The sequence below is a fragment of the Macaca fascicularis genome, chromosome 11, assembly GCF_037993035.2.
Source record: "Macaca fascicularis isolate 582-1 chromosome 11, T2T-MFA8v1.1".
NCBI lineage: Eukaryota > Metazoa > Chordata > Mammalia > Primates > Cercopithecidae > Macaca > Macaca fascicularis.
The window spans coordinates 86,506,242-86,526,167 of NC_088385.1; positions in this window are offsets into that span (position 1 = coordinate 86,506,242).

The window sequence follows — 19,926 nt, forward strand, 5'->3', positions numbered from 1 at the left end:
CGGAGTCTCGCTGTGTCTCCCAGGCTGGAGTGCAGTGGCGTGATCTCGGCTCACTGCAAGCTCCGCCTCCCGGGTTCACGCCATTCTCCCGCCTCAGCCTCCCAAGTAGCTGAGACTACAGGCGCCCGCCACCACGCCCGGCTAGTTTTTTGTATTTTTAGTAGAGACGGGGTTTCACCATGTTAGCCAGGATAGTCTCGATCTCCTGACCTCGTGATCCACCCGCCTCGGCCTCCCAAAGTGCTGGGATTACAGGCTTGAGCCACCGCGCCCGGCCTGTTTTCTGAGTTTTAAGGAGCGTAAGGGAGGCTGGGACATTAAACGTATTCACATTAATATGCTTTGTAACTTACCAGAGGTCTTCTCCCTTGGAAGGGCTGCAGGATATAGTGGAAAGGCTATAGTTAGCTAACTGAGGGATTTTGGGACATGTTTACATTACCTGGTACTAAGCTTTCTGTACTATAAAATCAGCAAGAATTACTTTTTTTTTTTTTTTTTTTTTGGAGATGGAGTCTCGGCTCTGTCGCCAGACTGGAGTGCGATGGCCGGATCTCGGCTCCCTGCAACCTCCGCCTCCTGGGTTCAAGCGATTCTCCTGCTCTCAGCCTCCCAATTACATTGTATTTAAGCTGTCCTAAGAATTGACACTGCACATAAAATGTGCTTGATTCGAGGAAGGCACTCAGTAAACATAGTCCCTTCTAGGGACTTAACAGTCCTTGGTCTCTAAGAAGTGTATGAGAGAAGAGGAAATTAAAACAGATGGGGCATTGAATATACAATATCAACCTAAAAACGATAGACTTTGAATGAACTAGGATAACACGCCACCTAAATTTCTCACTGCATGGCTTAAACCAGTTCTCTTAGTCTTAATAGGTTCTGAGTCAGGAATTTTGGCTGCTACTGACTTGTGTGACTTTGGGCAAGTTGCTTAACTTTTGTGCCTCTGTTTACTTACATATAAAATGGGGATAATAATACTTCCTACATTGTGAGAGTGTTGTGAAAGTGCCTGCAGTCCTCAGATAAAAGGTGGTATGTGAGTACCAGAGTAGTTATTATTAGTCTATGAAGTGCCCTAGGAACCATGGATGAAAGAGATTATTGAGGTACAAAGCTCTGTGTTTTGTTATTATTATCATTTATTGTACCTTTTGTCTTTACCATTCTCAATATTCCCGAAGATATATTTCACAGCCAGACTGCTTCCAACATTGCACTGAGGTATTTAGCTGAGTCAGTCCTAAATTGCAAGATGTTTGCATACCATCAATCTTTATATATAGCGTTCTGATGAAATAATCCTCAAAGACTTGGAGCTTGGTTTCTCAACCTCAGCACTATTGACATTTGGGGCTGGATAATTCTTTGCTGCCCTGCCCGTTGTAGGTTGTTTAGCAGCATCGTTGGCTTCTGCCTGTTAGATACCAATAAGAAACCCCCACCTATAATGTGACATTGCCACATAGTCCCTGGGATAAAATTCTTCCCCAGTTGAGCACCTCTGAGTTAGCCTAAAATAACCGATTTTTAGCAACTCACTTGCACTTAATGATATAATGAAATATGATGATAATGCTGACAAAACATTCATTTTAATATGTCAGAGTGAAACCTATTCTAGATGCTAGTCTTAAATGATTTTGAGGATGTGTATTATTATATGTATGGATAGCTAGTATATTGGTAAGTAGCCATTTTGCCTTCAATGCAGATATTTCTGGAACATATGCAATTCATCCTCTAACATCAAAATATTATATGTGCATAGTATAAAAAAATTACATACTTTAGTTCTATAAGGATTGTAACAAAAAACAGCAATCTGCTCTCTACCTTATCCACTCTGAAAACCCTACCCAAAACTTTGAACTTTGTAACTGTTTCCATTAAGAGATCTTCATATTTATTTTTTATGTGCATATCTGCTATTGTATATCTTGATTTTTCCATTTTTAGATATAGAAGAAGATGTAGCTCTAATACACTAATAACACATATACTTTTCATATTCCACACTCCCACTATATATCATGATTTTTATTGAATAAACGTTCAATGTTTATAGTATTATGACTATACAAATACTGTTCATAGCTGAGTCATGTGGTGTACTATGATTGCATTTCTTTTTTTTACAACTGTTTTTCCTTGTTACACAACTATACTTTTTGTCTTTACCATTTTTCTGCAGTTAAAACTTGGCTTTTTTTTTTTTTAATCATCGGCTTATTTTTTTATATACCAGTCATGAGTATATACACAAATTTTCCTCCTTTCAATGAAGTTAATTACATTGGGTAAGCTATCAGTTCTATTCTCTTTTTTATTTTTTTGGAAACATCTCTTCTGGAGCCCTCCATCCCCTGCTTTAATCTGGATTGATTTTGTTTGTTTGGAGATGGAGTCTCACTCTGTTGGCGAGGCTGTAGTGCAGTGGCGCAGTCTTGGCTCACTGCAACCTCCGCCTCCCGGGTTCAAGCAATTCTCCTGCCTCAGCCTACCACGTAGCTGGGACTACAGGCGCACGCCGCCGCACCCAGCTCATTTTTGTATTTTAGTAGAGATGGGGTTTCACCACGTTGCCCAAGCTGGTCTCGAACTTCTGAGCTCAGGCAACCCGCCTGCTTTGGCATCCCAAGGTGCTGGGATTACAGGCGTGAGCCACTGCGCCTGGCCTAATCTGGATTGATTTTAAGGCTCATTGCTCGTGGTCATCCTGGGATTATGCTCCTCTAACATCTTGAGAATCATTTTCTCTACAGACTTCTTGTTTCCTGAATTGCATACTTTTCTCTTTGTTTCTCCCCTTCATTTTAGTAGAGTATATCCTCAGTATATTCTGAAGATAATGTAACTCATTCTTAGAGACCTTGCATGTTGGAAAATGTTTTAAATTTATCTTCACACTTTATTAATAGTTTGGTGGAGCATAGGACTCTAGGTTAGAAATCATTTTCCTTCATAATTTTGAAGGCATCGCTTTATTATCATCTAGTTTCCAGAGTTGCTGTTTAGAAGACCAATGGCATTCTGACTGCCTTGTATTTTCTGTCTCAAATTTTTGGATCTTCTTACTTAGATCCTCTGAAATATCTTGAAAATATGCTCTGATTTGGTCTTTTATCATTATTACATTACGCACTCAGTGGACCCTTTTAATCAGCTATCTGCCCTCCAGTTGGGAAATTTTCTTATCCTCTTTCTTTTTCTTTGACATGGAGTCTTGCTCTGATGCCCAGGCCGGAGTGCAGTGGCCCGATCTAGGCTCACAGCAACCTTTGCCTTTCAGGTTCAAGCAATTCTCCTGCCTCAGCCTCCTGAGTAGCTGGGATTACAGGCGCACATGCCCGGTTTTAGTAGAGACGGAGTTTCACCATGTTGGTCAGGCTGGTCTTGAACTCCTGACATCATGATCCACCCGCCTCAGCCTCTCAAAGTGCAGGGATTACAGGCGTGAGCCAGTGCACCTGGCCTATTCTCTTTCTTTGATAAGACTTTCCTTCTACTTTCTCTGTTCCCGCCTTCTGGAAATCCTGTTAAGTAGGTGTTGGAATGCTAGAAGTTCTGTAACGAATTTTTTTATCTTTTCTCTTTTATTTTTCATTTCCTTGGCACATTATTCTACTTTTAGTGAAATTTCCTTCACTTTATATGCCAATTCTTCTACAGAATTTTCTGTTTCTGACACTATTTCTAGTATCTGTTTCTTGTTCTGTAAATATTCTTTCTGTAGCATCTTGTTCTTATTGACACATATTGAGCATTTTTTTTCTCTCTAAGCAAATTGCTTACTTTTTTTGTTTTAATCTTCATCTTTCATGTTAGAGCACTTCCTCATCAGTCTGCTGTTTATTCATATTTAAGACTGAAGCACTGCAAAGCTGATTGAAAGCTCTTCTGTGAAAAGGAAGACCTTGTTGGACTGATGGACCTCATTTAGGGAGCCGGTGTTTGGCCCCAAACTTTTTCTGGAGGTGTGTATCAAATTCAGCATCCATGGAGCTTCTCTTTTGGCCCAGTAATTTTCCTTGAGTAAAAGTATTTCTGCTTGTGTTGTCAGTTGCCAATTTTTTCAGGTGCCAAGTAGGAAAAGAAGACTGGAGGAGTCTCATTACTCAATATGCAGGTTTTCACTTAATCCCTATACTTAGTATATCTGACATACCCAATTTCAGTGCATTTGTAATTCAACATCTGTACAATGTGAAAACTTCCAGTCCTCTGCCAGGATCAGGAGAAATAGCCTCCTTGCTACTGAGCCCTGCAGAAGGGATTGAGAATCTAACTGTTCCTTGTGTAGATTTTCAACTAATCCTTCTGTTTTCATCCCCATCCTTCACTCTGTTTCAGAGGTATATGCTGCTGCCTCCAATTTCTGAACCTTCAGGGCTCTGCAGGACAAAAAGAGATTACTTGTTATTGGCTTTGTCTCTTGCAGGTTGTTAGAATTTACCTTCTCTGCTCTGCTAAAGTCTGTCTGCTTTCTATCTTTCATCTTCCAAAATTTTGTTTTTACTGTTCATCCTCTTTGTTGTTACTGGTTTATCATTTTACTTTAGTTTTAGTGAAGTTACTTGAGGAAGTAAAGATAAACATGTGTATTCAACCTGTTTTATTTAACAGGAAGTCCAATTCATCCGTTTTGCAGATTTCCAGATACTTTGCAATCTACTCCATAAGTCCACATCAGCAGAGACCTCTACATCTTATTTCTGTCCTCAGTGAGTTACATAATAAGCCATATTGATTGATACTATAAGAAACTCTAAAAATTTGTTTTATTTTCTATAGGCTGTTTTTGAAGGTGTGGCCCATTACATTACATATGTTCCTGTTATTAAAAACTTAGGAAAAATTTTCTGAAATCCGTATTAAGAATAGATGTGGTTTTCTTTTGCAATTTTTTTAACCATATAGTAAAACTATTTTTCATATAGTTAATGAATATTCTCTTTTCAATTGCCTATAGGTAATCTTAGACCAGATTTTTGGCCTATCCAGGGAAGACCTAGATTTTATGGTGCCTGAAGCTTACATAATTTGGTGGACTTTCTATAAGAAAAATAATCCATAAGAAAATAAATATTTAGAATAAGTGAGAATTTTTTTTAATTACAAATTTTAACAAATTGAAAAATGCCATAAATATCACAAAAATCCAGGAAAAAACCCTATTCTTTTACTCTCTGACATATTTCTATGCCATTTTGTATGCATTTTATTATTTATTTTATTATTTATTGATGCATAAAGTACATGTCTTTACATGCAGATGTATGCACTGTTTGTAGTACAAGTATATAGGTTTATGCATCACAAACACAAGAACTCTTATAAATTGTACATCAAAAAAACTACTTCAAAAAAGAAAATAATGGCTGGGCACAGTGGCTCACGCCTGTAATCCCAGCACTTTGAGAGGCTGAGACAAGTGGATCACAAGGTCAGGAGATCGAGACCATCCTGGCTAACACTGTGAAACCCCATCTCTACTAAAAATACAAAAAATTAGCCGGGCTAATTTTTTAATTAGTGGTGGCGGGCACCTGTAATCCCAGCTACTCAGGAGGCTGAGGCAGGAGAATGGCGTGAACCTGGGAGGCGCAGCTTGCAGTGAGCCGAGATCACGCCACTGCACTCCAGCCTGGGTGACAGAGCGAGACTCCATCTTGGGAAAAAAAAAAAAAAAGAAAATAATGTATTGGCTATCCATAATTTTATACTCAGCATTATATCATACATTCCTGATAGCAAAGAATATGTGTTCCTGATAGGAAAGTATATCAAATGCCAATGGAAACCTAATTCTCTGCTTATTTTACATGTCTCATGATTGGAAGAATTTCCCACAGACTGGCTTTAGTGCCATCAGACTATACGACTCTCTGCAAGGAGCAACTCATTGTTTCTATTGTCAACCTACTTCCAAGTCACTCTTGCTCACTGAGGACTTTAACTCCTAGCTGACCTTCTTTCTCCCCACTCCTCTTTATGTCCAGTTCTTAGTGATAACATCTACAAAGATAGTTTATCCAGTCTCCTGGCATCTCAGATACTTGACCTCCTCACTCCAAGTAAGATTTTTCCTCTTTACCACCTCTTCAGCTGGTTATCTCTTGACTTTGTCATCATCAGTAAGTACATCTTCAAAATCTCAGTTCTGAATATTCCATTTTTCAACTACTACCACCTAACTCTTCAGCACACTTCCTGTCATACCCCCACTCCAACCATTTTTTGATCTATTGATCCTACTTTTCATTATCCTTCCTTTCCATGTCCCAACTTCCTTACTCAGCTTTAGTTCTAAAGTTTATAATTATTAGCCTCTTCTGTGTATACCTGCTCAGCTGAAGAAGGATAGCTAAAAACACTATGGAATGCTTTCTAACCCTACTTTAATGCATCTCCACAGTCTTAACTAGGCAGTCCATACTGTCTGGCAATCCTAGTAAGCTTGCTCTCCTGTACTCCAAAATGACTAGTTTATATCAGCCTTTTAAGCCTCCAATACCTCCTTATACCAACCTCACTCTCAGTTGATGAGCTTGCCTTCACCCTTCACTGACTATAAAATAGCACCACTCAGAGTAGGGCTTATCTTCCCAAGACAGCTTTACCCATCTTCCTGCATCTAGATCTACTCTCTGCCTTCTTAATTAAATGAAATTAGCTGCTTCTCTTAAAGGCTGTCCTGCCATCTGTGTCTTTCCCCTTCTGAGGGCTTTGCTTCTACAATTATTCTCTCATGCATAGTCAATTTCTTCTCTGTTAAATCACTCCCTTCAGCATACAAATGAGCTCTAGTAATTCCCTCTGTATTAGTTTTCTCTTTATTGTCGTAACAAATTTCCACAGACTTAGCATCTTTAAAAGAAAAAACCCACCTTTATCATCTTACAGTTCTGTAGGATAGAAGTGCTACCTGGATCTCACTAGGCTAAAACCAAGAAGCTAGCAAGGCTGCATTCCCTTGTGGAAGCTCTTGAGAACAATCCATGCTCTTGCCCTTTCCAGCCTCTAGAGGCCACCCATATTCCTGGCTGGTGGTCCTCTTCTCTCAAAGTAAATAATGGTGCATCTCTCTGCCTTTCTTCCATAGACACATCTCCCTAGGATTCTCTTTTTTGCCTCTATGTTCTACTTAGAGGCAAAGATCATTGGGACCACCTGGAATAATCCAAGATAATCTCCTTATTTTAAGGTCAGGTGACTAGCAACCATAATTCTATCTTCAACCTTAATTTCCCTTTGCCATGTAGCTTAACACATTCAGAAGTTCCAGAGATTAAGGTCTGGAAGTTGTTGGAGGCCATTATCTACCTAATGTGCCCCCTTAAAGAAATAAACTTCCCTTGACTCCAGAATCTAATCTGATCAATGTTATAATTCACTGTCAAAATTCTTGGAAGGGTTATCTTTAGTCACTGTTGGTATTTCCACCCTTACCATTCTTTCTATAAGAATTTCCAAATGGTCATTAATCCTCACCACTCCACTTATTATTCGATAAACTTCATATCTTTTTTTATCCTACCTAACCTTTATTATTCAGCACAAATGACTCCCTCATTTTTAAAATCCTCCTTCTTATAACTTTTTAAAAAATCACCAAAAAAGTTTTCTTTTGTCCTCTAACTTCATTGGATGTTCCTTCTCAGCCTCCTTTACCCACTCCTCCCCGTCTGTTTAATCTGTGAAAACTAAGGTCTTCTCAGTAGTTAATCACTAGCCCTCTTTTCTTCTCATGCAACACTTTATCCCTAGGTGATTCCATGGAATACCATCACTTTAGGAGTCACTCTCATATCCCATTTGCCAATTTGACATCTGTATTAGTCAGGGCTTCCTAGAGGGACAGAACTCATAGGATAGATGTATATATGATGGGGAGTTTATTAAGGAATATTGACTTGCAAGACCACAAGGTGAAGTCCCACAATAGGCCATCTGCAAGCTAAGGTGCAAGGAAGGCAGTCTGAGTCCCAAAACCTCAAAAGTAGGGAAGCCAACAGTGCAGCCTTCAGTCTGTGGCCAGAGGCTCAAGAGCCCCTGGAAAACCACTGGTGTAAGTCCAAGAGTCCAAAAGCTGAAGAACTTGGAGTCCAATGTTAGAGGGCAGGAAGCATCCAGGATGTGAGAGAGATGAAGGATGGAAGACCCGGAAAGTCTGCTCTTCCATCTTGTCCTGCTTGCTCTATTCTAGCAGCAGCTGATTAGATGGTGCCCACCCAGCTCAAGATGCGGCCTGCCTCTCCCAGTCCACTGACTCAAATGTTAATGTCCTTTGGCAGCACCATCACAGACATACCCAGGAGCAACACTTTGCATCCTTCAATCCAATCAAGTCGAAATTCCATATTAACCATCAAAACATCTTCATATGGATGTCTTCTCAAAATGAACGTGACCAAAAAAAAACTTCCATCCATTTCTCCATCCGCCCCCACCTTATTACTCTCTCATTTCTTTCCCATCTTGGTAAATGGTCTCACCATCCATCCAAGTGTTCAAGCAAAAACCTACAAGACTTCTTTGATTCATCTCTTCCTTACCCCATAAATCCAATTCACCATTCTGTCAGCTCCCATTCCAAAATGTATTCAATCCTCACAACAACCAGAATGTTCTCAAAATGTAATCAGACCACGTGACTCCCTTGTTCTCAGCCCTCTATGACTCCCTATTTCACTTAAAGTCCAAATTCCTTACATTGGCCTTTAAGACCCTGTATGATCTGATTCCTGCTTTCACCTTTAACGTTGATTCTGATGACTCTCCCCCTTTTCATTAAACTCAGCTTTTTGTCTGTTCCCAAAGTATTCAAAGCTCATTCCTGCCTTGGTGCTCCTGCACTGCTTAGAAGCATTTGCCCCCAGATCTAGCTATACCTATCACTGAGGTCTCAGTTCAACTGTCACCTCCCAAAAAAAAGCCTTCCCTGATCACCCAATCTAAAACCCAATTCTCCACCCTAAACCTCAATCATTATTGTATTGCCATTTTATAGAATTTATAATACTAGTCACCACTAGAAATTATTCATATATATTTATTGGTAACCTGTCCCACTCTAGAATATAAACATACTGAGACAGACATCTTGCCTACTGCCTTCACAGCCATGTTCCCAACACCAGTAACTCCCGATAAACATTAGGCATTCAACTTACTCTGAGTTCTATGGATAGATTTAGAAAGCTCTACAAATCAAGTAAGGAAAAAAAGCTTAGTTTCCCCTTCAGTGCTTCCTATTTGTTTTAAATTTGTCTGAATACAAAGAAAATTATTTGTATTGTCAATTTATGACTTAATGGACTACTAATAGATACGGAGGCTGAGAAGGAGCATACAATTTTGATATCATGTTATCTGTCTGTTGTTAGGAATTTACCATATGCTGCCCTTAAAATAATGAGCATCTACCTTTGTTTACATCAAGCCTAGCTTAAGTTGGAAAATATCAAAGAAAAGAAGGTTCTACAAAGGCAGGTAGGATTATGGTGGTCCAAAGCAGTTTACATTGACTTCAGGCAATTCTAAGTTACATGACCTTGGGCAAATTATCTAATTTCTCTGCCACAATATTTACCTCACAGATTATTGGGGGTATTAAATGAAATGTATCCTTTGAGTTTTTTTTAAAGAAACAGGGTTTTGCTCTGTTACCCAGGCTGGAGTGCAGTAGCATGGTCATCGCCCACTGAGGTCTCAAACTCCCGGGCTAAAGCAATCCTCCTGCCTCAGCCTCCCAGGTAGCTGGGACCACAGGTGCATACTACCATGCCCAGATAATTTGTATTTTTATTTATTTTTGTGTGTGTGTGGAGACAGGGTCTAGCTGTGCTGCCCAGTCTGGTCTCAAATTCCTGGCTTCAAGTGATCCTCCTGCCTCAGCTTCCCTTATTTGACTTTTGACATAACCACTAAACATACTAAGACAAGCCATAGCATTTTTAATACAGAAAGATTTTTGCCAACAAAATCAGATTTCAACAAAGCTAAAATATCATATTCCACCTTGTAAGTATACAGCCAAAGAAAATAAGAGTTCCTTATGATACCAGAAAAAGGGGAAATGTCTTAAGGCATCAAAGCCAAGATTGAACAATTTGACTACTTTTTTTTTTTTTTTTTTTGAGACAGAGTCTTGCTCTATCACCCAGGCTGGAGTGCAGTGGTGTGATCTTGGCTCACTACAACCTCCACCTCCCGAGTTCAAGCGATTCTCCTACCTCAGCCTGCTGACTACCTGGGACTACAGGTGTGCACCACCACGCCCAGCTAATTTTTGTATTTTTAGTAGAGATGGTTTCACCATATTAGCCAGGCTGGTCCTCAACTCCTGACCTCAAGTGATCCACCCGCCATGACCTCCCAAAGTGCTTGGATTACAGGCGTGAGCCACTGCACCCGGCCTTGACTACATTTTTAAAAGTGAAAATAGGCAGGGCAGTGGTGGCTCACGCCTGTAATCCCAGCACTTTGGGAGGCTGAGGTAGGACAATTGTTGAGGCAAGGAGTTCAAGACCAGCTTGGTCAGCATAGCAAGACCCTGTTTCTACAAAAAAAAAAAAGAAAAGAAAAAAAGAAAAAGAAATTAGGTGGTGGTGTGTGCCTGTAGTTCCAGCTTCTCAGAGGATTGCTCGAGCCTAGGAGTTTGAGGGTACAATGAGCCAAGATCCCACCACTGCACTCAAACCTGGGTGACACAACGAGACCTCGACTTAAAAAAAAAAAAAAAGACAACAAACAAAGACAAGTCACATGTTGAAAGTACAAATTTGCCTGGCATATAATATAAAGAGTATGATTAACATTGAAAGAACTGTAACAAATCATTGAGGAAAAAAGCAGCCATGTTTTTAAAATGGTCTAATCACACTTGTAATCCCAGTGACTCTAGTGGCTGAGGCAGAACTGCTTGAGACCAGGAGTTTGAGACCAGCCTGGGCAACATAACAAGACCTCATTCCCCAAAATAAAAATTTTAGAAATTAGTTGGGTAGTGTAGTGCATGCCTGTAGTCCCAGCTACTTGGGACGCTGAGGCAGGACGATCGTTTGAGCCTGGGAGTTGAAGGCTGCAGTGATGAGTATGATTGCACCACTGCACTGACTTTTAAAAAAAAAAAAGTTGGCCTAAGAATATGAATAGTCCATTCATAGGAGAGGAAACTGAATGGCAGATAAATACAGGAAAATATAAACAAAAAATGCCAAAATAAAACAAAAAGTACCCTTTTATACCTATTGTATTGTCAAAAGTTAATGCCACGTGATGGTGGGCAAATGAAGGGAAAACTCAGCAGTGAGTATAAATTGATCCAACTATTTTGGAAAACTTTTGGCAGTACTTAAGTTGAAGATGTAATTTTCCAACAATTCAGCAACTGCATACTTAGCTGTCTACCCTAGAGAAATCCTGATATATACACAAGGACACATGGACATAAATATTTACTGTGGCCAGGCACAGTGGCTCATGCTTGTAATCCTAGCACTTCAGGAGCCCAAAGCAGGAGAATTGCTTGAGCCTAGGAGTTCAAGACTAGCCTGGGCATCATGGCAAAACCCCATCTCTACAAAAAGATAAAAAATTAGGCAGGCATGGTGGTGCACCCCTGTAGTCCCAGCCTCTCGGGAGGCTGAAGCAGGAGGATCACTTGAGCCTGGGAGGTGGAGGTTGCCATGAACCGTGATCGTGCCACTGCACTCCAGCCTGGGTGAAAGAGTGAAACTCCATCTCAAAAAAAAAAAAAGTAGCATGAATTTTCAACTTTTAGTTTTAGAATGGATATATACAGTTTTTAAAAATATAATAGAACATGTTATAGCATCTCAGAAACATGTTTAAAAACTAGTTTCAAGTACATATGGAAAGTATGATACCATTCATACAAATTTCTAAAATGTGCAAACAATATGTATATTGTTGACAGATACATATTTTTGTAATAAAACACAAGCACACAAAATTCAGTTTATTGCTTCTTAGGACAGATGGAGAGAAAAAGCTATAGGAGCTGTAATGTTTCTATTGTTTATAATGTTTTATTTCTTTAAAAAAAAGCTCTAAGATAAATGTAAAATGTTAACATTTGTTCAATTTGAGTAGGGCGAGTACATAAACTTATATTATCTTTGCACTTTTGTATGTTTTAAATTTATATTATCTTCTGTACTTTTGTACTTTTGAAATATAGGATTCAAAGTAACGTTTAGAAGAAAATACCTGGCCAGGCGCGGTGGCTCATGCCTGTAATTCCAGCACTTTGGGAGGCTGAGGCAGGCAGATCACCTGAAGTCAGGAGTTCAAGACCAGCCTGGCCAATGTGGTGAAACCCCATCTGTACTAAAAATGCAAAAATTAGCTGGGCATGGTGGCGGGCACCTGTAGTCCCAGCTACTCAGGAGGCTGAGGCAGGAGAATCGCTTGAAGCCGTGTGGCGGAGGTTGCAGTGAGCCGAGATCGTGTGCCACTGCACTTGAGCCTGGGCGACAGAGTGAGACTCTGTCTCAAATAAATAAATAAATAAATAATAACAGAAAATACATGGACTTACATTAATCATTTCATAAGAAAACATTGTATTTTAAAAGACTGCAACTTTAACTTGTCCCAACTTGTCTTGGGGCAAACTTAAAATGTTAGTATTTTTCTAACAAGCAAAAAAAAAAAAAAAAAAAACCCACACAAAATTGGAGAAAGTTTAATGAAACTACATACCCTGGAAATATTTGAATTGGTTTGTGGCTTGGGGCAAAAGAAGAAAACTGAAGCCATGCCAATTTTAAAGGCATAACCTCCTTTTGAATCACTGATCTTTCTTCTAATATTTGGAAACAGATCCCTAAACTGGCTCCTAAACTGCTTTACTTCAACAGTCATACAGCTGGGCAAAACTGCGATGCCTCTCATTTTAACCAGCTCTTCATTGTCATCTTTTATTTGTGCACTGGTGCCACTGAAGAAGTATTCCAATTGTTCTGATTTCCTTTTGGGAACTTGACAAGCCACTGCCATTTCCTTTCTTCCTTCCTTTCTTTCTTTCTTCCTTCCTTCCTTCCTTCCTTCCTTCCTTCCTTCCTTCCTTCCTTCCTTCCCTCCCTCCTTTGCCTTCCCTCCCTCCCTCCCTCCCTCCTTTCTCTTTCTTTCTTTCCTTCTTTCTTTCTCTCTCTCTCCTTCCTTCCTTCCTTCCTTCCTTCCTTCCTTCCTTCCTTCCTTCCTTCCTTCCTTCCTTCCTTTCTTCCTTCCTTCCCTCCCTCCCTCCCTCCCTCCTTCCTTCCTTCCTTCCCTTCTTTTCTTTCTCTCTTTCTTTCTTTCTTTCAACGGAGTCTTGCTCTTGTAGCCCAGGCTGGAGTGCAATGGCACAATCTCGGCTCACTGCAACCTCCGCCTCCTGGGTTTAAGCGATTCTCCTGCCTCAGCCTCCAGAATAGCTGGGATTACAGGTGCTTGCCACCATGCCCGGCTAATTTTTATATTTTTAGTAGAGACGGCGTTTTGCCATGTTGGCCAGGGTAGTCTCAAACTCCTGACCTCGTGAGATGCCTACCTTGGCCTCCCAAAGGACTGGGATCACAGGCGTGAGTCACTGTGCCTGGCCGCCACTGCCATTTTCAAAATGGTGAAAACATGTCTTTGTCAAGGAAGATTTTGTAGATGGAATGTTTTGGTTCTCTGGACACAGATTGAGCACCTGAGAGTCTCAGTAACACACTTGGTTTGGCTGCTTTGCTGAAGACACTCCATACATTGTGACTTGTTGCTCTCACCATCAACAGAAATTGGGCTGTGCAAGCAATTTTGAAAGAAGTCTTGTCTACTGCTGTGAAAGTCATCAACTTTATCAGAGCCCAGTCCTGACCCCAGCCTTTTCAAGAAATTTTGTCTAGAAAAAAGATCAAAGTAGAAAACTCTTCTCTATTGCACATAGTTTACTGACTTTCCAAGAAACAAATGGTAAAGTATGTAACTGAACTTCATGGGGGCAGAGGGAAAGGAGGTACCTGATCAGAACAGTTTAGGAGTTCTTTCATGGTTTTGTTACATCATATATGTTTTTGGTCATGAGACTCAGATACATTTTTTGATTCAAGATCTTAAAGCATTATGTATGCTGCTAAAAGAACCAAGTCTTATAGCTCAGCCATCGTTTCTTTAGTTACTACCTAATGGAGATGGGTTTTAAACTTCCCAGTATGGAGGAAGGACTTTCTATTGTCTGAAGCCCATTGAGAAAGTCTTATTCATTTCTCTACAAGCAGATGTCTTCAACACCTGAAACACACAGAATTCTTTTAAATGTTACTTGTGCTTAGATGATTCATATTTAATGAGTACCTCACCAAAGACGTCTCCATTGATTTACAGTGGTTATGATGAGATATGAATTCAATTCAGTCTTGGAGTTTTGACCTATATGAGTCAATGTGTTCAGTACTTCTTGCCATGCAAACAAAAACACAACTGGATGACACAGATGATGTAACATCTAGATTTTAATCTAAAACATAGATTCAAATCAGAAGCAATTTTTCACTGGAATTCACTATTGAGCAAAGTAAAGGCTGCCTTTTATTGACACACTTTAATTTAAATTACTGAAGATAATATTTTGCATAAAATAAATTATAGCAGTAATTTTTTGATTACTACAAGCAGGACACTATGCAAATCACTGCATATGTAGTGTATTAGTTCATTCTTACATTGCTATAAAGAAATACCTGAGGCTGGGTAATTTACAAAGAAAAAATGTTTCATTGGCTCATGGTTTTGCAAGCTGTACAGGAAGCATGGTGCCAGCATATGCTGGGCTTCTGGTGGGGGCCTCAGGGAGCTCTTACTCATGGCAAAAGATGACAGGGATCCAGCATGTCACATGGTGAGAGTGGAAGCAAGAGAGAGAAGGGGGAGGACCCAGACTCTTAACTGGATCTCACATGATTTAACTGAGCAAGAACTCACTTATGACCAGGGAAAGATGCTAAGCCATTCATGAGGGATCCTACCCCAAGATCCGATCCCCTCCCACCAGGCTCCACCCCCAACATTGCGAATCACCTTTCAACATGATATTTAGAGAGGACCAACATCCAAACCATATCCATGTTTAACCCTGTAACAGTCCTATGAGAGGAGCATTATTAGTATTACTTTTTTTGGACTGATCAGAGCAGTGAGACATAGAGAGATTAAGTAACTTGTCCTGTGTTACACGGCTAGCACATGATAAAGCCAAATATTTCAGCACATCTGTGTGATTCCAGAGCCCATCTTTATACATAAAAGGAATCAATTTTCAGGGGAATAAAATACACCAAATGCAAACACCACAGTTTCTGTACAGTTTTCTCTAAAAGATTTGCTTTGATTTCAACAGAATTTCAGGGCTTCATAATCAGTAAAAGACAGAATCGCTCATCTACACAAACCACATAATTTGGGCTCCTTAAGGAGTCTTTCTTTTTTTCTCTTCCCTCCTTTTGCATCACAGTGTCTGGAGTACAGCAGGTGCTCTATGTCTAAATATTTGTCAAATGGCATACAATCAGGATGACTGTCCTGAGGTGGCCCCAGAAACAAGCTCACTGTCTCCTAGGGCTGTACTTGGGATGTGAGAGCAGTTTGTGGTGGGGAAGTATTCCTTGGTGTATGTACCATAGCTGGTGTTTGACCCTCAGTCTTGCAGCTTCGGAACTTTTGATTTTATCCATTTGAAGAGCCTATTATTGATGGCTCAGGGACACAGTCACATTAATATTGACAATTTGCCTGATATATAAGAGCCAAATAACTAATCGATCTATAATGAAAAACATGAAGGTCAGAAACACAGGATTATTAAAGTTGTCATGATCAGCATGTGTTCTCCAAGAAGGCAGACCTACATGGGAATGAAAGCATAACTGGAGTTTACTTGGTAAATATGAAGAATGAACAAGAGGGGTTGATTAGAGGATTCCAGTGTTTACTGGACTCAGCTAAGAGAGCCTAAGGCATCCATCTCCACAAATAAGGAGAGCCCTGCCAAAGTGCATAGAGCAGAATGGCTGTCCCCAGGACCTTTGCCATCCAATTGTTTGCTAAGGAGCCCAGCTAACGCTGCTACAATGAACACATTCATTCTTTGTATATGCTAATTATTTTAGTCTGGTTATGGTCATGTTTTATTGGTCAGATCTCTTTCAGGTGAATTTGCATCTCTCTGTAAAATCAATTTTTTGAACTTTTCAAAGTTCAATTCTTCCAAGGCAATTTTATTGGTGGATGTTCTACTATAATTTTAGTGTACTAATGACTAATATTTTTGAAGGTCACTCAAAAGAGGTCTAGTCCCTTTATCTTCCATTGAAAATTGCTCCTAATTTTAAAGTCAATATGTAAACCACATGAAGAAAATAATCACAGTCCTTCACTCAATAAACATTTTGGGGGCCTACTTACTGTGTGCCAGGCTTGCTCTAAACAAGTTACTATTCTAGGCAATGAAATACAAAGATGAATGATAGCTCCACCTTCAAGGAGCTTGCAGGTGTGTAAACACATATGTAAACAAAAACAGGATCATGAAAGAATATCTATACAAAAAAGACTTGCAAACAAAATGATATTCAGTTCTAAACAGAAATATGAACAAATTACTGTGGGAAGCACAGAATGAAAAAAGAGATGGCTTCACCAAGAATAAACAGATTTTTCAAATAGACAAGATAGGGAAATACTTCTGACAGATGAAACCATTTATGCAAGCGCACAAAGATGTAAAGTGCCTACAAGGAATGGGGAAGGTGGTGCCCTGGAAGGCCGGAATGGGGACAAAGATGGGTTGGAGGAGACACAGGCACAAGGATGAGACTAAATTCTTCAGGGCCAGAGGCACAGGAAACCTTCCCTACCTCTCTGGAATACTCAGCTCTCCTTACTTGCCTCCTGTACCTCTGGCTATTAATTTTCTGTCTTTTTCAGAAGTTTCTGTTTTCCTCAGTTCATTCTTTAAATCAGCAATTTAAAACAAATAGTTTTTGAATGCATAATGCATGTGGCACAATATTCAAAAGCTATAGGGGCAAAGTGGAAAAAATCCTACTCCTGACTGCTAGCCACGCAGTTCTGCTCTCCTGCTCCCTGAGACAATCACTGGACCAGCTTCCTGCATATCCTCCCCAAAAGTCTCTACATAGGCAAGCATATACATGTATGCATGTATGTGTGTGTGCATAGGTGTGTATGTATGTAATTTTTCATATATAATTTTTCACATGGAGAATAGAATATTCATATATCTTTTTTTTTTTTTTTTTTTTTTGAGACGGAGTCTTGCTGGGTCGCCCAGGCTGGAGTGCAGTGGCCGGATCTCAGCTCACTGAAGCTCCGCCTCCCAGGTTTACGCCATTCTCCTGCCTCAGCCTCCGAGTAGCTGGGATTACAGGCGCCCGCCACCTCGCCCGGCTAGTTTTTTTGTATTTTTTAGTAGAGACGGGGTTTCACCGTGTTGGCCAGGATGGTCTCGATCTCCTGACCTTGTGATCCACCCGTCTCGGCCTCCCAAAGTGCTGGGATTACAGGCTTGAGCCACTGCGCCTGGCCTATTAGTATATCTTGAATTCTTCACTCTAAAATAGATTTTGAAGATCTTTCCATATTGATTCATTATTTTATTCATTTCTTTGACAAGTATTTACTCAATGGCTACCATGTGCCAGGCACTCATGTAGTCAAGATACAGTAGAGGACAAAATAGGCTAAATCTCTGCCTTATGGAACTGACATTCTAGTAGAAAAAGTGCAGGAAAAACAGTCAAAAACTGAATAAGCAATGAAATATATATAATAAGCCAGCTGGTGATAAGAGCTGTGGAGAAGGCTGGGCGCGGTGGCTCAAGCCTGTAATCCCAGCACTTTGGGAGGCCGAGACGGGCGGATCACGAGGTCAGGAGATGAGACCATCCTGGCTAACACGGTGAAACCCCGTCTCTACTAAAAAATACAAAAAACTAGCCGGGCGAGGTGGCTGGCGCCTGTAGTCCCAGCTACTCCGGAGGCTGAGGCAGGAGAATGGCGTAAACCCGGGAGGCGGAGCTTGCAGTGAGCTGAGATCCGGCCACTGCACTCCAGCCTGGGCGACAGAGGGAGACTCCATCTCAAAAAAAAAAAAAAAAAAAAAAAGAGCTGTGGAGAAAAATAAAGCTGGGAGAGTAGAAGTTGAAGAGTGGCTGTGAGGATCTAAAGGATGCAGAGTAACAGCAAGAGAGAGACTTTATTCCTTTATTGGTCCAGTAGCATTCTATGATTATACCACAATTTGTATAATCAGTCCCCTTCTGATAAACATTTACATTGTTTCTAATATTTTGCTGTTCCACTGATAAATTTGTATATAAGTCATTGGATACATTTGAGAGTATATTTGTAGATTAAAAGCCTAGAAGTGGAATTGTCATTTCAAAGGGTCTGTGAAGATTGATTGATTGATTGATTGATTGATTTTTTGAGGCAGAATCTCACTCTGTCACCCAGGCTTGAGTGCAGTGACACAATCTCAGCTTACTGCAACATCCGCCTCCTGGGTTCAAGCAATTCTCCTGCCTCAGCCTCCCAAGTAGCTGAGTCTACAAGCATGCACCACCACATCAGGCTAATTTTTGTATTTTTAGTAGAGACAGGGTTTCACCATGTTGGTGAGGCTGGTCTTGAACTCCTGACTTCAGGTGATCCACCCACCTCGGCTTCCCAAAGTTCTGAGATTACAGGCATGAGCTACCGCACCCAGCCTGCAGTTGTAATTTTAACAGATATTGCCAAATTGCTCTTTATTTTCTATAAGCTTTCTGTTCATATTCTTTAAACAACAAAAATTGTTCAAATTTTTGCATGCGCGTGTGTGTGTGTGCGCGCATGTGCTAGGGGATTGCTTGTTTGCTTTTTTTTTTCATTTTTGATTTGTAGAAACTCTACTTAGTAAGGAATTTAGCTCTTTGTCTGAGAGGTGGGTAGTAAATATTTTACCCAATTTGTCAGTTCTCTTTTAACTAGGTTTACAATGCATGAAGAAAACGTTTATTGTCTTGTGGTTCAATTAAACAATCTTTTTATGGCTCCATAATTTTTTTTAATCTGCAATGTTTTCTTCTAGCACTTTTACAGTTAGTTTTCAACACTTACATGCTTAATTAATCTGAAATTCATTCTGTATGAGGTGTGAGGCATGGCTCCTGATATGGCTTGACTCTGTCTCCACCCAAATCTTATCTTGAAATGTAATCCCCATGTGTTGAGGGAAGGACCTGGTGGGAGGTGACTGTATCATGGGTGCAGTTTTCCCCAAACAATTCTCGTGATAATGAAGGAGTTTTCATGAGATATGATGGTTTTAAAACTGGCAGTTTTTCCTGCCCACTCTCTCTCCTGTCTCCACGTAAGACATACCCTGTTTCCCCTTCACCTTCTGCCATGATTTTAAGTTTCCTGAGGCCTCTCCAGCCATGCGGAACTGTAAGTCTTTTATTTATACATTACCCAGTTTCAGGTAGTATCTTTATAGCAGTGTGATAATGGACTAATACAGCTCCAATTCTTGTTTTTTGTTTGTTTGTTTGTTTTTTGTTTGTTTGTTTGTTTGAGACGGAGTCTCGCTCTGTCGCCCAGGCGGGAGTGCAGTGGCGTGATCTCAGCTCACTGCAAGCTCGGTCTCCCGGGTTCACGCCATTCTCCTGCCTCAGCCTCCCGAGTAGCTGGGACTACAGGCGCCCGCCGCTGCGGCCGGCTAATTTTTTGTATTTTAGTAGAGACGGGGTTTCACTGTGTTAGCCAGGATGGTCTGCATCTCCTGACCTGGTGATCCGCCTGCCTCGGCCTCCCAAAGTGCTGGAATTACAGGCGTGAGCCACCGCGCCTACCCCGATTCTTTTT